Source organism: Sus scrofa, chromosome 16, assembly GCF_054392235.1.
Source record: "Sus scrofa isolate SSC_HxYL_T2T_F1_AM1 chromosome 16, Sscrofa_HxYL_maternal_Yorkshire_Landrace_v2.0, whole genome shotgun sequence".
NCBI classification, from domain to species: Eukaryota; Metazoa; Chordata; class Mammalia; order Artiodactyla; family Suidae; genus Sus; species Sus scrofa.
The window spans coordinates 26,763,665-26,780,534 of NC_139398.1; the positions used below are offsets into that span (position 1 = coordinate 26,763,665).

The window sequence follows — 16,870 nt, forward strand, 5'->3', positions numbered from 1 at the left end:
TTATCTTGGGTTTCCTTCAGGTTTTTGATTTTATAGATTTATATATTTTGGCTATTGTCAAAATTTAATAATTAACTTGGGTAGAATAATATTAGCTAAATTACAAACTATCAGATTTCTCTTTTTTTTTTTTTCACTATTTTCTTCTCTCAAGGATACAATCCAGGAAATTACATTGCATTTAGATATTGTATTGTCTTAGCCTAATCTGACATTTTCTGTCATTCTTTTTTTTCTTTAATTTAAACATTTTGAAGGGTGCAAGTCAAATAAGTTATAGAACACCGTGCTTCTTGTATATGTGTAAATACCACATAAGTGGTGTTCTCATCCCATTGTTTCAGGAGAAATATAACATCAGTATGTCTCATTCTTAGTGATAACCTTGAATCATTTAAGGTGGTATTTGTCAGTTTTCTCTCTTACACAGTTTCTGCTTTTTCTTTTCCAAACTCAATTGTTTAGAAGCAAGTCACTAAGTTCAAGAGGAAAGGAACCAAACTCTACGTCTGGATATATGTAAATGTCACCACAGTAATTATGCATTTCGAGGGAGATATTTTGAAACTATTCAACTATTCTGCTTCTCAAAGTTTTTGAGCAGAAATTTAAAGACTAATTAGCTTATAACCACTATTACTGCAGTGTTCTAATGTTGATTTTCTATTAACTGTTAAAAAAAAAGCGTTTGTGACCCTTGTTGTAGATAACATATCTGGCATTTCTGTGGCGTAGCTTAGGCCAGTAGCTACAGCTCTGATTAGACCCCCAGCCTGGGAACCTCCATATGCCATGGGTGCAGCCCTAAAAAGACAAAAAAACAAACAAACAAAAAAAGAAGATAGACTAAAGAATCACTGAATGTGATATGGAATTTATATAAGGAAGGAAGGAAGACTTCATTCTGGAGTAGGCAGTGGTGGTAATGCTGTAAGAGAGAAATAGATTTCAGGCTCAATTCCTACTACACCAAGGAAAAGTGGGAATTTATAGCCAAGGAGTTGGGTGGGGGCCAGCAGATAGAAATTGCTAAGATGGAACATCTGGTGAAAGGGAAGATTCTGGCTAAATCAACCTCAGAGGATTCTTGTTGTGGTAGATGAGGGTGATCAGGTAGCACTGAGGGAATGATAAGAGATGAAAAATTTGACCAAATATCAAAGGTGATTGGATATTGAGGGTGGAGGATTTTTACTAAGCTGACTTAGCAGGATTCTTGCTTTTAAGGACATGGTCCAAGGATGGAGCCTCATCGTAAAAAGTCTTACAAGAGCCCAATATTTGGTTAAGGACAGTCTATGTCATTACCTCATTCCTTTTACATTTATAATCAGAATTCTCTGTAAGGAAGATGTGTACGTTCTCTGCAATTCATCTATTTATTCAATCCTTTGTATTGGTTGGCTGTCATGCATATTTAGTTTAGGGTAGGTCACATGGGCAGAAAATTCTCTAAGGTTACCTTCTTTTGAGGTTGTCCTGAATTCTTCTTCATCCCTGAAGGATTTGTTTTTGACTGCATTTAAGGTTCTGGATCAAAAGTTTTATTACTTCAGAACTTGAAAAATATTTTGGCACTTCTCATCTCCATTGTTTCTGATGTGAAATATGCTCTCTGTTCAATTGTTTTGCCCTTGTAGGTGAGGTGTCTTTTCTCTCTGGTTTATATATTTTTGATAAATTTCAGAACAATTTACATAGTATTTCTTCATATATATTTTTACTTCAGCCCTCACTCTCTTTCTTTTCTTCCTCTAGGACTCCAATCATACAAATGTTAGCTTCTTCATTATATTCCTAACAGTTCCCTGAGGCTTTATTCATTATTTTTAGCCTATTTATTCTCTTTTGTTTAGGCTGGACAGTGTCTAAAATTCCATATCACATTCAGTGATTCTTTAGTCTGTTTTCTTCTTCTTCTTCTTTTTTTTTTTTTTTTTTTTTTGTCTTTTTAGGGCTGTACCCATGGCGTATGGAGGTTCCCAGACTGGGAGTCTAATCGGAGCTGTAGCTGCCGGCCTGCACTACAGCCACAGCAATGCCAGATCTGAGCTGAGTCTGCAACTTACACCATAGCTCACAGCAATGCTGGATCCCTAACCCACTGAGCGAGGCCAGTGATTGAACCTGCAACCTCATGGTTCCTAGTCGGATTCATTTCTGCTGTGCCATGATGGGAACTCCTAGTCTACCTTCTTCATAGCCATCCAGTGACTATTCACCTCCACCCCCCTAGCCAAGGTAAGAATTTTTTATTTTTTCGTCTATTTCTCTCCTCTTCCTGTTGCAGTGGATTTCCACCAATGCAAACTACATTTTTTAAAATCCATGTGTATTAAGGGATATTTATGTGTGTGTATATAGATCTATATATATTACGTTATATACACCTATTTATGTAGCTATTACATATAATCTACTATCGTATATACATATTTTCACGTGATTTATCTAAATGGAATTTTTTTTCAAGACAATAGACTTTTTATTGTATCTTAAAACATCACAAATGAGTCTGAAGAATCTTCTGGCATCTTGTTTCTATAGCCGGACAACTCAGATCTTACTCATTGGCCTGATGAACTGTCCATTTTTTTTTGGAAACATAGATACCATCCAAAAATTTTCTGATATCCTTCTTCTTAACTGTTGTGACTTGCTGAATCACAGCATCTAAATTTGATACAAGTTCAATGTTGTTTCCTTTAAGAATCAACTCATCTTTCTGGGCTTGAAATACTGAACAAGCAACAATGCCAGGCCTTATCCAAACCCTGTGGATGTATTTTTCCCCCCAAAATTTTGGATTTCAACAAGAGAACCATTCTCCTGAATAACACCATTGATGGGGAAATGAGTGTACATAGACCTCATCTTGAAATGGAAGCCCAGTGTAACACCCTTGACTGTGTTCTATACATGACTACAGATAGAACAGTAGCCAGTTCCTTTCTATTTCCCTATCATTTGTCAACCTGGAGCCTCTTCTTTTTTTCCTTGGAAATGTGGAACTGATGTGGTTAAAGCCCCTTCTCAGAGTGCCTCTTGGGTCCTTCATAATAACTGTGTGTCCTTTTCGAGTGATGTCAACATTTTCTGGAATGTTGACAGTCTGATTGGTGAGAATGGCCTTCATTCTCTCAGTAAGTGTGGCAAAGAGTGGATGGATTTTGGAAGTGCCTTCTGTGCTTACCAAGTCACCACTAAATGGGATAAGTTCTAAGTATTCTCCCTGATCTTTCTTTATTCCTTCTTTTTCTTTTTTAAATTAAAAATTTTTTTTTTTGCTTTTCAGGACTGCACTTGCAGCATATGGAGTTTCCCAGGTTAGGGGTCGAATGGGGGCTGCAGCTGCAGGCCTCTGCTACAGCCCCAGCAATGTGGAATCTGGGCCACATCTGTAGCCAGCACCACAGCTTACAGTAATGCTGGATCCTTAACTCACTGAGAGAGGCCAGGAGTTAAACCCACATCCTCATGGATATTGGTCAGGTACCATACCACTGAGCCACAGTGGGAACTCCTCCATGATCTTTCATGTAAGCACCTGGTGGTAGAGTTAATAGAGAACTACCCTGCAAGTACCTGGAGATCTCCCTTTGTCTCAGGTCTACTAGAGTTTCACACTGTCATGCTAGCGCATAATCAGATTTTTGCAACTCAAATTTTCTACTTGAATCTACTGGACAGATTATATTACCAAGTGTCTGTCACAGATAAGCAAATACTTATATTCCATTTTTTCTTTTTCTCATCAGAGACCTGTCTCTGATTTCCGGTAAGTTGTTTGACCATTAGTTCACCTATGTTTTCAAGAAAATTTGTTAATCTGTAGTCAGTGTAGCTTTTTATCTTATTTTAAGAATGGAGGCAACAATTATTTCCAGCTCTTTCGAACTCTGATTTGAAAGCTGAAAAGTGGTTCTGCTTTCAGGTCAATGTTTGAAAAGCTGGAAAGAGCTGGAAACAATAAGAACAAGATAAAAAGCTATACAAAAAAAAAAAAAAGTTATACCAACTACAGCAGAGAGATTATGAATTAGAAAATAACCTGAAATCTCTCTGCTATGTCTTCCCAAAGATATCTTATTAATACTTTATAAGCTAAATAAGCTAATCAAATAAACATTATTTTTTAAAATTTTGTTGGTGTATAGTTGACTTAAAAAGTTGTGTTAGTTTCAGGTGTACAGCAAAGTAAATCATTTATACGTATACATATATCCACCCCTTTTCAGATTCTTTTCCCAATAGATTATTATACAGTATTGAATACATTTCTCTGTGCTATGAAGTAGGTCCCTGCTACTTATCAATTTTGTATATAGTTTTACATATGTGTGTGTATATATATATATATATACATATATATATATATATGTCAATCCCAACCTCCTAATTTATCCTCCTCCCCCCATGTTTCTCTCTTGGTAACCATAAATTTAGTTTCAAAATCTTTGTATCTATTTCCATTTTGTAAGTTATTTGGTATCATTTTTATTAGATTCCACATATTAGTGATCTCATATGATATTTGTCTTTGTCTGGCTTACTTCACTTAGTATGATAATTTCTGGGTCCATCCATGTTGCTATAAATGGCATTATTTCATTCTTTTTATGGCTGAGTAATATTCCATTGTGTGTTTATATATGTATATACTGTATCTTCCTTATCTGGTCTTCTACTGATGGATGTTTAGGTTGCTTCCATGTCTTGGCTATTGTGAATAGTGCTGCAGTGAACATTGGGGGTGAATGTATCTCTTTACAAATTATGATTTTCTCCAGATATATGCCCAGGAATAAGATTGCTAGATCATATAGTCGTTCTGTATTTATTTTTTTTAGGAACTTCCATTCTGTTCTCATAGTAGTTGTACCAGCTTACACTGCCACCAACAGTGTAGGAGGGTTTCCTTTTTTCCACACTCTTTCTAGCATTTATTATTTGTAGACTTTTTGATGATGGCCATTCTGACTGGTGTGAGTTGATACCTCACTGAGTTTTGATTTGCATTTCTCTAATAATTAGTGATGTTGAGCATCTTTTTTCTTGCCTTTTGGCCATTTGTCTATCCTCTTTGGAGAAATGTCTGTTTAGAACTTCTGATCTTTTATTTATTTATTTATTTTTGTACAAAGCTCTATAAGATATTTCTGTATTTTGGAAATTAGCCCCTTGTTGGTCACTTCATTTGCAAAGATTTATCTCCCATTCTGCAGATTGTCTTTTTTTGTTTATGGTTTTCTTTGCTGTGCAAAAGTTCACATTTAATTAGGTCCCATTTGTTTATATTTACTTTTATTTTCTTTAAAAGAGTTATTCTTTTTGTTTTCCATAATATCCTGAAATTTGAATGACCTACTTGTAAAAATCTGTGAGAAAACTATATCTAATTGTTTTGAGAAAGATGATACAGAAATGAGTCACTTTTTTTCAGCCACAGCAAAGCATTTTATATACATTGATTAAAAATAATGGGATTGAAATTGGTGAAAATAGTAAAATGCACAAGGTAATTGAATAATTTCTATACTATAAATAATACTATTATACACATACAAAATTTAGCAGTAGTTTTTTATACTCAATTAGATGAATCAGAATTAATTTTATCACATCATATTTAATTGTAATTTTGCATTTCAGCATGCTTTATAACATAATTTTTCATAAATCTGATGAAATAGAAACCAGTAGATGAAACATTGATTTGGTTAACTTAACTCATGTTATCTTCCTGAACAACTGTAGAGTTGTTTTCATTCTTTATCAAACACATTTTCCCTCAAATACAATATTGCAATTACAGGCTGTGCATGAAAATGTCTGTACATTGTACTAGTGCCAATGAGTAATCTCCTGTTTGGGGCTATAAACATTTCGGTTCAGCTGTTCAATGCATGTTTACATAAGCTCACATCTTCCCACTCAACAAAATTTCTAAAAGAGCACAGCTCAGTGAAAAATTGAAAAGGGTATGATGAGTGGAAAACAAGTCTATTCTTAACAAGCTATAATCAAATCATTATATGAAGCTCTATTCTTTATTCTGCATTTGGTATGATTGTCCTTCAAGCAAAAGAAAGAGAATAGGAAAAAAAGTTGACAAATAATGCTACAATTCAAATTGAAATTCTATGTAACTTAAAAAATAGATGCTGAGTCACCAAAAACAGGATGATTAACAGTATTTTTCAAATGCTTCCATAAAAGTTTTGTTTCCAGATACAGGTTACATATGGAATATTGCCATCCAACTTAAATTAGGTGCCATATCTGAAAATCACATGTATCTGGCATATACACATTACTGTGTTTTTTTTCTTCTTTATAGTATGGTGGCCTTGGGTAATTGGACTTCTTACTTGTCAGCCAAGGGTTCTAACCTTGAGAGCTCCAGTGACCAAGGTTAAAGAAAGATGCACTGACTTTTATAATTTAGCCTCAGAAGTCAAATAACATCACTTCTGCCATTCCCCTTTAGATGATGCAGTCAAAACTTGATAAAAGAAAGGACAAATAGAGTTCCTGCTGAGGCACAATGGATTAAGAATCTGACTACAGCGGCTTGGGTTTCTGCAGAGGTGTGGGTTTAATCCCCAGCCTGGTGCAGTAGGCTAAATGATCTGGCTTTGCTGCAGCTGTGGTATAGATCTCCCAGCTGAGGCTCAGACTAAATCTCTGGCCCAGGAACTGCCGTATGCTGCAGGTGAAACCATTTAAAAAAACAAAAACAAAACAACAATAACAAAGGATAAGAAACATAAACTTCTACCTCTCATTGGGAGATGTGTCAAAGAGCTTACAGCCATCTTTTAAAACCACCATATACATAGAGTATGTGTATGTGTTTATGTATGTATGTGTATATGTTAATCCCAAACTCCTAATTTATTTACTTCCCCCACTATCCCCTGTGGTAACTATAAGTTTGTTTTCTATGACTGTGAGTCTATTTCTGTTTTGTAATTAAGTTCTTTTGTACCAGAATTTTTGATTCCTCATGTAATTGATATCATTCAAAATTGATATCATATAATTGATATCATTCCATATTCATTGTAGTACTATTTCCAATAGTCAAGACATGAAAACAACCTTAATGCCAATAGACAGATGAATGGATAAAGAAGATGTGGTACACATAAATGATAAAATATTACTCAGCTGCATAAAAATGAAATGCCATTTTTCAGCAACATGGATGGACCTAGAGATTACTATACTAGGCGAAGTAAGTCAGAGAAAGACAAATTATGATGTCACCTATATGTGGAATCAGGTTTTTTTTCTTAATAACAAGGTAGTCTTTTCTTCCTCAACCTTTTCTAGATGCATCGTAATAGACATTTATCTTCCAATTAGAAAGTATGCCTTTAATGGATACTTAAGTATTGGATTCCAATATATCAATCAATTTGATGACGAATATGTAATGTGAATAAAATGTTGACATTTTCATCTATTATGGAAGCTGTAGGAATGTGGTCATGTGGACCACAAATGTGTGGTGAGAATAACTTAAGAAGACTGTCTCACAGGAAGAGGAATTATCACAGGTGTCTTTGTAAAATGTCAGTGGATATCACTTTTTGAAGCCTGACTTTCCATTTAGATCAAATAACTTCTGTCTTAGGTGACATTACAAGTATTTTATTCCATATTTGCTTTATACACCTGCAACCTGGAACAATAGGTGTTAGTATGTTGTCTCCTTAAGCAGCAGAACTTTAGATTTATTTGTAAACCCTGTTTCAAATATAATTGCCCTTTCTCTTTTTACTGCCTGCCACTCTAATCATATTTTAGAAATGTTTGAACTCTTAAAGAACTATGTTGTAAATCAGTCTACACACTATAGATGTATTTTTGTAAATGAATCCTCTATATTTTGATTGTGATTTAATACCAATTGGAAATATTTAGCAAAAAAATTCTGCAGTTAAAACAGTCAGCAAACACAGACTTTTAAACTTTTAGTAAATTACAGTTATTAAAACACTTAGTTCAAAGGATATTATCCCTATAAATTTAAGAGGGGACCTGAAAAGATAAAATGAAGAAAGCTTAAATATTGAATGTCATTTAATTTTGAATTTTGAAAATCTCAAATCTTTAGAAGAATACTTTTTTATAGAACACTTTTTTTTTTGGCTTTTTGTCTTTTTAGGGCCGCACCTGCGGCATATGGAGGTTCCCAGGCTGGGGGTCTAATCGGAGCTGTAGCCGCCAGCCTAGGCCAGAGCCACAGCAATGCCAGATCCGAACCGCTTCTGAGACCTACACCACAGCTCATGGCAATGCCAGATCCTAGAATGCTCATTTTTTAATTGGACTGATGTATATTCTATACCAAAGTGCAATAAAACTGAGAAGGGCTTTGATTCTTTAGTTTGCAATTCTAGAAAAAATATTGTTAATAATAAAAAATAGAACTTATTAAATGAGTTTCATTTTTAAAAATGTTTGTCAAGGATAAACACTCTGCAGAAAAAAATGCAGCATCTGTGAAAATGCTAGAGCTTCAATATTTACATATTCAAGTGCAGGAAAAAAAAAAAACCTTTAAGAAAACACTCCATTAGAATTTGTTCTCATCTCAGCACTTCTAGAGAGATTACATTTTTAATAAAAAAAGATTATAGGTTAAAGAAGTGTCTCATTTTCAAATTTAACAACAATAAAATATAAATTTGAAGATTATTGCTGGTACTTTTACAAAAATAAGCTAATAAGATCATATTGAAATGATTTAGGAAGAAAAATGCAATAAGATATTAGAGATAATTAGGGCCAAGAAACTGAATCACATAAAACAACATGCAAAGTACTTCCTCTCCTCATATTGTCCTCAATTTGTTGCTCATATAACAAAAAAGAAATAAAAAACTTACCTCACTGACAGAGTTGGGTTTCTGTTTTAGAAATAATTTTATTTTTAAAAATGTTGCAATGTATTTACTACATCCTCCAGTATGACACATTGATATGTAGATAAAGCAAAATGTTTCAAAATTAGATTATTTTATTTCATTTGATTCTCCTTTTTGACTCTGAAAATCACCCCTCTTGAGATAAGTAATATATTCAGTCATATACTACTCCACTTTCTTTCTGTACTTTTCTTTCACCTTTAGAATGAGAATGGAAAGGGAAATGACAGGAATCAATTAGATTTTTGTTTTATTTGAGTGAGTCATCTAGGCTGATTCCCATTCATTCTTAATACCTTCTGAAAAATATACCGGAGTAGCAGAAGTCAGTGGTCACACATGAGAGTGGGCATAATATAGATGGGAAAAGCTATGCTGAACCTACTCTATCATACCCTATCTGCCCCTAGACTGCTTTGTCTGGAATCTAAGTCAAATATTTTAATGCTCATTTGTAATTGGAGGAACAAGTCATTCCAGTTAATATAAGGAGAGAATAGACCTTTTTGCAAATGTGTTAAGGACAAAAAAGTGTTCAGATGATAAAAGGTAAAGATGTATGAATTGAAAAACAAATATTCCAGCAGGTCAGATGAAAAGAATCACAAGACATCTTTCATTTTACAATAAATTGCACCATTCAGTGCTTGTTGTGTGCTAAATAGTAGATATAAGCTATTATAATATCTACTACATGGAGTGTGTTTTAGAGGTAAAAATGTATAAGGTAGGAAGATATTTATAATCAGGAGAGTTTTAGACTGGTCATATATGAAAATTTGGGATGGTGGAAAATAAGGAAAAGATTTATGCATGTGGTGTAATCTTATTACTGAGTGAATTAAAAGATAAAAAGGGAAAAACCCCATAGGTAAATCTAAGTCAGGAAAGAGATTTTTAGTATCCCAATTTCTGAGATATAGTGATAACTGTTCTGCTAAGGCTCGCTGCAGATGTAAGATTTTCATGCAAGCATGAAATATCCTGCGACAGTCTTCAATTAGAACAGCATGAGTCTATATTCCCAAGGACCTGGTCTTCAAAAGCAATATTGTGAGGCTGAAACCTGTCACATTAACATTAAAAAATGTACATACTTAGCTGTCAGATCTCATCTCTAAGAGGAATGTGTAAGATTTGCTATTCCTGGCTGGGTCCAGACATAGAAACCAAGGAGATTCTTGATAAGCTGGTAATAGAGCATTGTATGACCTCCATGCATAAGCATCTTTAGGACATTATGAAGGAAAATAGATTTATAAAGTTTCAAAGAGCTGGAGGAACAATAGGAAAATATGCTAACAAGTAGCAGAAAATCAAAGATATTGTTCATAATCTTGGAAGAACAAGGCTTTTCCTTTGCAAAATCCTGAAGTTGAATAAGAGATAATAACATGTTTCATGTGAGAATATAGCTTAAGAAGTCTTGTGTCTCTGTAAATGAGATATATCCAGGAAGAATCCAAAGTCAGCAGTGGACCACAGAAACTGCGGACAAGTAATGTAATACATATAAGGTACAGGCAAGAAGATTCCTTGCCAAAGGCCCCTTTCTCTGAGATCTGAGCAAGAGAGTCAGAACCTTAGGTCAAATTTAGAGAAGGACACAATGGAAGACAGGACATAGATAATATGGCTCCAGGCTGGAGTATCAGTGGTGGAACAGACCTGACTGTGTAAAGGTACATAAGTGAGTAAAGAATCCCAAGGTATAAGCAGTGTAGACAAAGACGGTGTACAGAAGAACCTGTTTAAGTCTAGAGAATGCAAGCCAAATACTTCTGTTACATAAGACAGGACTCAAGACAACCAAACAGACTTCCTTGCCAAGGATAGAGGTGGAGAGACATCTTAAAACAACATATGTTAATCACTGTTTCTTGTTTAAGCACCATGGGATCAGGTCACCACATTGTTGGTTAAAATCAGGAGCCCATGGAATTGACATAACAGCTCTGTGGGTTATGTAGAGAAGTTCCCTTTAAAAATTTCAGTTTGATATAGGGCAGAGAATATAGACTTGCAGGAGAGAGATGATTTAATGCAATTCCTGATAAAGAGGCTTCCTAAGCACTCACTATGCAATGGATAGTGAGAGATACCATACATGTGTGATGATCTAAACAATTCACCCATGAGTCAACCTGTAAGATTAAGAAATGATTCATCCAAAAGAGAACGTAAACCTTTGGAAAGATTGTAGAAAATACTTAACCAGAAGTTAAACCTTACAATTTTCTTTTTAAAGTGAGTAATTACAATTATTTCTTCATTACAGAGAAGGGAAAGTACAGGGTGTTATAAGATAATAAAAGAGTATACTGTGAGAAAGCATTTTAAATTGATTGCTCAAGAAATTTCTAAGACAACAACATTTAAGCAGTGATCTGATGGGTAATTTTAACTTAATTATGAGAAATGTGGCAATAGGAATGGTTATGTTAGAAGATGGAAGGCGGCATTGGGTTAAAATAAGATTTGATCTACTCAAAGAAATGAAGAAGATCAATGAGGGCAGAAGTCTAGATTTTTGAGGCATAGGGCCCATGAGAGAGAGCTGGGAAGTGAGTTTGGCTCCAAGATCCAGTTACCCAGTGCTTTGCAGACCATTGCTGTTAGTTTCTTATTTGTTTTTATTGTCGTTGTTGTTGCTTCCTCAGTATCTTTTTTAAGATTTTTTTTTCCCCATTATAGTGTCCTCCAGTTTTAGTATCTGTGTGATCAGATGATTGAATTTGTTTTAGTTAATTGTTTTTGGCTCTCATTGGCCCTTTCAAATTGGGAAGAGATGCCATTCCTAAATACAGGACAATTCTCAGCAACAGTCCTTCAGTAATTGCGTCTCTGCCATTGTCTATATATTTTTACTAAATAACACCTATTGTTTGATGGAGTCTGTGAATCTCTCTGTGCCTTCTATCTGTAATTTGCTTTTATTGCATTCTTTTAAGATCTCTCTTTGTTATAAGTGAGTTTTTGAATACATCTGATTGATCAATTTTTGATTATGACTAGTCTAGAAATTGATTTAATTTAGGAAAACTTCCCTCTGCCTCCTCCTTCCCTCTAGCAGTCATAATAACTTCCTATCTTCCTTCATAAGGAGTTTTACTTGCTTCTTTACCTTGGTACTATTTCCTAATTTCTCTCATAATGTGCTCTGTAAGCCCTTTACTTATCCTTTCTTCTTTTTAAGAAATATTCAGGCACTTATTTTAAGATGACTTTCAGATCCTCTACTGTTGAATTCCTTTGTTAAGTTGCTTTATTTCACAAGATAATTTTTTTTAACGTTTGCATTTTAAAATTTACTTTTACCACTGCTTTTTTCTCACTTGTTTTGTGATCTTTATTTGCCACTTCAAATGCTCATTATAAGAGATTTTAGTTTCCACATTGTCTTTTTTTTTTTTTTTTTTTATTGGGGCCAACCTGTTTCCAACTTGAGATTTTTTTAGTTGCCTGCCCCCAGTCCTGGGCCCTACAATTTGAAGCTGTTGTTCAGAGGTAACCAGGGAGGTATCATTGCTCAAGTAGTCTGGCCCAAGGCAAGGTTTAATACCTGTCACCTTTCCTCTCACTGCCCTAGGTCAGCAATATCCATAAAAGTCACGGCCATCACGCTCAGTTTCAGATGGTTTATAGTCTTCATTCCTGGGTAACAAAGGGCCTCTTCAGTGACTAGTTTCATGTTGTGAGCTTAGTTTTGGTTCCCTGTGATGCACTGACCACTTAGCCACCAAAAATCAAGCTCCACATGCCTCTTCTGCTCTCGGAATTGAATGCAGCAGGACCACAGTTTTAGTGTTTATTTCCTGCTGATAAATTGCAAAGTTTATCTTATTTTTGAGCATGTCCATATTCACTGCTGTAATACAATATGAACTTGAATCACTTTATGACAAAGAGTGACAAAATCCAAATTACAACTTGAAAAAGATCACTCCTGCAGCTGAGTTCAGAATAGATGGGAGGGGCTAAATGGAAACAATAATAGGAGTGTAGGGAAAGAGAGGCAATCACGAGAATGCATTTGAGCATGAAAAAGTGAATCATCAGTGGTGGGAATCCCAAGTGACTTCTGACCCCATGGTGTGAAATGTCAATAATCCCAGCCCCTTACTACACAGTGCAGTTGGCATAAGAGAGAATCCAGGCCCCTAAATTAATTCCTCTCAATTCTATCCTCCCTTTTAAGGTCTCCGCAACCCCCACCTGTTCATCACCCTCCTCCGTTTGTAGTATTCTCTGTTTACTTTGTTTTATGGTTTCTATATATTCTTTTTCCTTTAGTTAGTAATTTACCAAATTTTTGTGTCTTAAGTCTCCTTTCTTATTTTCATAAAATCAGAATGATGTGGTCCAATTCTTTGTTGGTAACAGAGTTTCTGCCAAGAAATAGAGTTGAATATGTGTGTTTTCATAAATTGTAATACTACCCAGCATAAGACAAAATAAAATAAAAAGGAAAGTATGAACTGAGTTGAAGAAAACTCTCAATGGCCTCCTCAAATTTCTTTTTGACTTTTAAGGTTTAGCACTCACATTTGTTCCTGTATCTCAAGTATTTTGCCTGCAAGTAGAAAAGTAAACTGTCCTATCTTTTAAACTTATTATTTTTATAAAATAATCCTAAAATAAAGGGTTAAACAAATTGTACCCTGACATGTACTCTTGTGAAAACAGTGATTTCTTCAATTGATCCTAAGGCTTAATGCATTGAAGACATGAAAAATGTTAATCGGATCCTGAAATCTGTCATAAATAGTTTTCAAGAAAGAATTATGCAAATATTACCTCTAAACTCACTACTACAGTTATAGCTATTTGAGGAATATCATTATATATACCTTCACAGAGTACCAGAAATACTCCACACTTGACAGGAAGCCAAATTTATCCTAACCAATTTATTCAAAAAGTAGTTTTTTAACGATGAGGCTCAAGACATTTTTAAAATTTCACAGAAAAATCAATGTAACTTTTCATAATTGTCCTATGAGATAGTCAAAACTGTAGTTACCCTGGACATGAAATACTGACTATAAAATACTTAAATGCCATGATATAGCTATAAAAATAATCAACTGAATAATATTTCATTCTGAGAGATAAATATTTATTAAAGATCTTGAGAGGTTGCTGTATAGCAAAATGTATAAAAGCATCAGTTAAAAATAATTTGCAATTGATTTTCCTCATATTTCCTTTCTACCTTACATTTCTACATCCCTACCAGTAAGGCCATTCTTGTTGGTACAAAGAGATGTGAAGTTTACTCTCTTTATAGTAACAACTTTACTTGTTACTCTGGCCTCCTATCTTCTAAATTGCACTTGCCAAGGCTTAACTTGGAGATTTTCTATTTGTAGAACTGCCCTTCACAGAACAGAAACCACATGTGGCAACTTCAGATCAAAAGCCTCCTGCTGGAGATGGAAAAATTTGCAGATTGTAATTGAACTTCTTTCTGCTCAGGCTCTGTATAGTCCCTTCCCCCAGCTGCAAGAGAAACTTTAAATTCCAAAGCTAAGGTAGTAGTTTCTCACATATGTCATAGTGCCTAAAATCTGTTGAATTCTTGCTATCTTTGACCTTCAAGTTATGTATGTCTAGTTCTTACCATATTTTGGTTCAATGAATAGTTCTATGATCATCCCTTCTTCTTTGATGATGTTGACATTTGATATATTTTTCTGCCACATGAACTTTTTCTTAGCAATTGGCTTTTGGTGCCACTTCATAATTCTTTCTTTTTTCTTTTGCGCACTTTTCCTTTCTCCACATAAAATAAACTTACAGATACACGAGGCTTAGAAGGAAAGTAAATTACTGCTTTTTTTAAATTGAATTTTTTCTCAATAATTACCTCACTAGATTCATATTTATTTACATGTGCTCTAATCTGTATTCCAAATAATTAAAATGCAAATCAGAACTACCATGAGATACCACCTCACACCAGTCAGAATGGCCATCATTACTAAGTCCACAGATAACAAATGCTGGAAGGGGTGTGGAAAAAGGGAACCCTCTTGCACTGGTGGTGGGAATGTAAGCTGATACAACCGCTATGGACAACGGTATGGATATACCTTAAAAATCTATACATAGAACTACCATATGACCTAGCAACCCCACTTTTGGGCATATATCCAGACAAAACTTTCCTTAAAAAAGACACATGCACCCTCATGTTCATTGCAGCACTATTCACAATAGCCAGGACATGGAAACAACCCAAATGTCCATCAACAGATGATTGGATTAGGAAGATGTGGTATATACACAATGGAATAGTACTCATCCATAAAAAAGCACAGAATAATGCCATTTGCAGCAACATGGATGGAACTAGAGACTCATACTGAGTGAAACAAGTCAGAAAGAGAAAGACAAATTCCATATGATATCACTTATATCTGGAATCTAACATAAGGCACAAATGAACCTTTCCACAGAAAAGAAAATCATGGACTTGCAGAATAGACTTGTGGTTGCCTAGGGAGAGGGGCGGGAGTGTGATGGATGGGGTGCTTTGGGTTAATAGATGCAGACTATTGCCTTTGGAATGTATTAGCAATGAGATCCTGCTGTGTAGCACTGGGAACTATATCTAGTCACTTATGATGGAGCATGATAATGGGAGAAAAAAGAATGTGTACATGTAAGTGTAATTGGGTCACCATGTGCCGAGACCAGCTCAGCAAGATGGGGCTGAAGAACGGGTGCTGTGGAACTTAAGGAAAAAACCAACCCAAAACAAATGCCAACACAAAGCAAAACACAGAGACAGACAGTAAATGTGGGAACCCGGGGGACTCAAGGACTCTAGGACCAAGAGCCCCGCCTCAAGAAACCACATCACTTTTATTTTACCCTTTTGATGAGATCACATGAGGAGGGGCTATGAGTGGATAATCAAGCAAGAAGACTGGAAAAACATTTTTTGCAACAGTGGATGATCAAGCAAGAAGATTGGAAAAACATGTCTTGCAACAACCATGCTGTACAATAGAAAAAAATTGTATTGGGGAATAAAAATAAAAAGAAATAATTAAAATGCAGCAAATTTCAAAGGCTAATATCACCTATGAATACCATCAAAATTCATCTATAGATAGACTATGTTACTGGCTAAGAGGAATTAAGGTTGTGAATGGCAGTAAATTTGTAAATTAAGTGATTAGTTATTCTTAGATTATCCTATCAGGGCAATGTAATCACGTGTCCTTTAAAGTGAGAAATAAGGTAAGAAGAGAGATCAGAGTCAGAGAGAGATTTGAAGATACTGTGCCACTGGCTTTAAAGATGGAGAAAAACTGCAAATCACAAAAGCAGGCAGCCTTTGGAAACTTGAAGGAAAAAAAAAAATGACCTCCAGAAAAGAATGCAGTTCTGCCCTGCCAATACTTTGATTTTAAGACAATGAGACTTCTAACCTGAATTTGTGTTTTTTAAATCCACTAAATTTGTGATAATTTCTTACAGTAGCACTAGGAAACTAAATCCAACACATATGCACTATAAATGTATTACTCAAAAATCATAAATGGCATTGTTTTGTATATAATTAAATTTTATAGTTTATCTGCTCTTTAGTAGAAGTTCATACTGCTTGACTAGATTCCCTAGCCTTTGACTGTTTTTATGATCCTGACTTGTGTGCAATAAAATGTGACCAGAAGCAACTTGTGGCACCTCAATGTAAGGCCCATCAAAAACATCACATAAAATCCTCCATACTCAGTCCACATTAGCTGCTGAGAACTGAGAAGCAGGAGTCCCTATATTGAAGTTGCAGAACTTCATGGCTGAGGGAGCCTTTGATCTCTGAATGACCATGTGGAGCAGAGTCTCCATCTCCTTCCCCATTGCAACTTACATACAGCTGGGACAGAACCAAAAAATAATATTACATAGCACTATTA

At 35.0% G+C, this 16,870-nt stretch overlaps 1 pseudogene; it reads right to left on the reverse strand.

Annotated features, from left to right (window-relative positions):
• Positions 1-2,563: 2,563 nt before the first annotated feature.
• On the reverse strand, positions 2,564-3,136 carry LOC100623929 (large ribosomal subunit protein uL6 pseudogene; annotated as a pseudogene).
• Positions 3,137-16,870: the final 13,734 nt, after the last annotated feature.